Here is a 3831-nt window from a genome sequence, read left to right on the forward strand (position 1 = left end):
AAGAAGAAGAAAATGGAGGAGATGGAAGGTGTATAGGGTTCGGCCAAGGGGGGAAGAAGGTGTTTATGATGTGTGAAAAGGAGAGAGAATAAGTTGAGGTTGGTGGGGATCCTGTGGGGTCCATAGATCCTGAGGGGTCAAGGAATTCTCATCCCTGCTCCAATGGGGCATACAGAACTCCTTAGAGTGCAATCCTGGCATTTAAACGCCAGTCTGCTGCCCTATTCTGGCGTTTAAACGCCAGCTTTTCTTCCTGTTCTAGCGTCTAAAAGCCAGTTTGTTGCCCTGTTCTGGCATTTAAATGCCAGTCTAGTGCCCTATTCTGGCATTTAAACACCCAGAAAGGTGCCAGATTGGGCGTTTAAACGTCTATTTTGCTACCCTTACTGGCGTTTAAATGCTTGTAAGTCTTTCCTCCAGGTTGTGCTGTTTTCAATGTTGTTTTTGATTTTTTTTCTTTATTTTTGTAATTGTTTTTGTGACTTCACATGATCATCAACCTAAAAGAAAATAGAATAATATAGATAAAATTAAAATAAAATTGGGTTGCCTCCCAATAAGTGCTTCTTTAATGTCAATAGCTTGACAGTGAGCTCTCATGGAGCCTCACAGATGATCAGAGTATAGTTGAGATCTCTCAACACCAAACTTAGAGTTTGGTTGTGGCCTCCCAACACCAAACTTAGAGTTTGAATGTGGGGGCTCTGTTTGACTCTGTATTTGGAGAAGCTCTTCATGCTTACTCTCCATGGTTACAGATGGAGAACCTTGAGTCTTTACTACAAGGCATTCTTCATTCTCATGAAGGATTAACTCTCCTCTGTCAACATCAATCACAGCTCTTGTTGTGGCTAGGAAGAGCCTTCCAAGGATGATGGATTCATCCTCATCCCTCCTAGTGTCTAGGATTATGAAATCAACAGGGAAGTAAAGGCCTTCAACCTTAACTAGCACGTCCTCTACTAGTCCATAAGCCTTTTTCATAGATTTATCCGCCATCTCTAATGAGAATTTGGCAGCCTATACCTCAAAGATTCCCAGTTTTTCCATTACAGATAGTGGCATCATGTTTATCCCTGACCCCAGGTCACACAAAGCTTTTTCAAAGGTCATGGTGCCTATGGTACAGGGTATTAAGAAATTACCAGGATCCTGTTTCTTTTGAGGTAAATTTTGCTGAACCAATGTATTCAGTTCATTGGTGAGCAAGGGAGGCTCTTCCTCCCAAGTCTCATTACCAAATAGCTTGGCATTCAGCTTCATGATTTCTCCTAAATATTGGGCAACTTGCCCTTCAACAATGTCTTCATCCTCTTCAGAAGATGAATAGTCATCAGAGCTCATGAATGGTAGAAGGAGGTCCAAGAAAATCTCTATGGTCTCTATATGGCCTCAGATTCCTTTGGTTTCTTATAATGGGATTCTGTACTGACCGTTGGACGTCCCCTGATGTCTTCCTCATTGGGATTCATGTCCTCCTCCTCCTTTAAGGTTTCAACCACGTTGATTATATCAATGGCCTTGCACTCTCCTTTGTGATTCTCTTTTGTATTGCCTGGGAGAGTGTTATGAGGAGTTTTAGTAACCCTTTTACTCAGCTGGCCCACTTGTGCCTCCAAATTTCTAATGCAAGATCTTGTTTCAGTCATGAAACTAAGAGTGGCCTTAGATAGATCAGAGACTATGTATGCTAAGCTAGAAGGATTCTGTCAGAATGCTCTGTCTGTTGCTGAGAAGATGATGGGAAAGGTTTGCTATTGCTAAACCTGTTTCTTCCACCATTGTTATTATTGAAGCCTTGCTTTTGTTGATCCCTCCATGAAAAATTTGGATGATTTTTCCATGAAGGATTATAGGTTTTGCCAAAGGCTTCACCCATGTAATTCACCTCTACCATTGCAGGGTTCTCAGGATCATAAGCTTCTTCTTCAGAAGATTCTTCCTTAGTACTGTTGGATGCATTTTGTAATCCATTCAGACTCTGAGAGATCATATTGACTTGTTGGGTCAATATTTTGTTTTGAGCCAATATGGCATTCAGAGCATCAATTTCAAGAACTCCTCTCTTTTGAGGCGTCCCATTACTCATAGGATTCCTCTTAGAGGTATACATGAACTGGTTATTTGCAACCATTTCAATAAGTTCCTGAGCTTCTACATGCGTTTTCTTTAGGTGAATGGATCCACCTACAGAGTGGTCCAGTGACATCTTGGAAAATTCAGACAGTCCATCATAGAATATATCTAATGTGGTCCATTCTGAAAGCATGTCAGAAGGACACTTTTTGGTCAGTTGCTTGTATCTTTCCCAAGCTTCATAGAGGGACTCACCATCTTTTTGTCTGAAGGTCTGAATATCCACTCTAAGCTTGCTCAGCTTTTGAGGAGGAAAGAACTTGGCTAAGAAAGCCGTGACCAGCTTATCCTAAGAGTCCAGGCTATCTCTAGGTTGTGAGTCTAACCATGTTCTAGCTCTGTCTCTTACAGTAAAAGGGAAAAGCATAAGCTTATAGATTTTAGGATCAACTCCATTGGTCTTAACAGTATCACATATCTACAAGAACTCAGTTAAGAGCTGATAAGGGTCTTCTGATGGAAGTCCATGAAATTTGCAGTTCTGTTGTAGTAGAGAAACTAATCGAGGCTTTAGCTCAAAATTGTTTGCTCCTATGGCAGGGATTGAGATGCTTCTTCTATAGAAGTTGGAAGTTGGAAGTTGGTGTAGTAAAATCACCAAGCATCTTCCTTGCATTGTTGTTTGGTTCGGCCATAATTGTTTCTTTTGTTGCTTCCTTTTCGAAAATTTCAGCGAAGTCCTCTTCAGAGTTTTGTGCTTTAGCTGCTCTTAGCTTCCTATTCAGAGTCCTTTCAGGTTCAGGATTAGCTTCAACAAGTATGCCTTTATCTTTGTTCCTGCTCATATAAAAGAGAAGAAAACAAAAAAATATAGAATCATATATGTCACAGTATAGAGATTCCTTGAGGTGTCAAAGGAAAACAAGAATGGAAGGATGAGGTAGGTAAGGAAGAATTCGAACACACAAAGAGAGATGGAGTTCGAATTGACAATGGAGGAGGAATGTTAGTGTTTAAACAGGAAAATATAAGAGAGGGGGAAGAATTTTCAAAAATAAAAAGAATAAAATTTAAAATAAATTTTTGAAAAAAATTGGTTGTGGTTTTGAAAAAGATAAGAAATAGTAAAACAAACAAAAAGTCAATTAGTTAGTTGAAAAATACTTGAAAATCAATTTTGAAAAGATAAGAAGTTAGAAAAGATTTTGAAATTGATTTTGAAAAAGATATGTTTGAAAAGATATGATTGAAATTTATTTTGAAAAAGATTTGAATAGGAAATTAAAAAAAGATTTGATTTTTTTTTGAAAAATATATGTTTGAAAAGATATGATTTTGAAAAAGATATGATTGAAAATATTTGATTTGAAAATGATTTGATTTTGAAAAATTATGAAGATTTGAAAAAGATTTTATTTGAAAACAAAATTCCTCTCCTTGTGTCATCCTGGCGTTAAACGCCCAGGAGCTGCATGTTTTGGGCGTTTAACGCCCAATCGCTGCATGGTTTGGGCGTTTAAACGCCCAACCAAGTACCCTGGCTGGCGTTTAAACACCAGTTTTCCTTCTTCACTGGGCGTTTTGAACGCCAGCTTTTTCTCTTTAATTCCTCTGCTTTATGTTCTTAGATCTTCATTTTGCCAAATCCTTTATTCAAGAAGATATGTTTTCAATTTTGAAAAACAACCAAATGAGTCAAAATATATCATTCTTGGATCAAAACACAAGATATATGCAAGAACATTATGAACATCA

At 38.2% G+C, this 3831-nt stretch overlaps 1 non-coding gene across 1 annotated transcript; it reads left to right on the top strand.

Moving 5' to 3' along the window:
* Positions 1-2263: 2263 nt before the first annotated feature.
* LOC112714019 (small nucleolar RNA R71) lies at positions 2264-2371 on the top strand. Its single transcript, XR_003158977.1, has one exon. It is a non-coding gene; the product is annotated as a small nucleolar RNA R71 (small nucleolar RNA).
* Positions 2372-3831: the final 1460 nt, after the last annotated feature.

The sequence above is a fragment of the Arachis hypogaea genome, chromosome 9 (assembly GCF_003086295.3).
Source record: "Arachis hypogaea cultivar Tifrunner chromosome 9, arahy.Tifrunner.gnm2.J5K5, whole genome shotgun sequence".
NCBI lineage: Eukaryota > Viridiplantae > Streptophyta > Magnoliopsida > Fabales > Fabaceae > Arachis > Arachis hypogaea.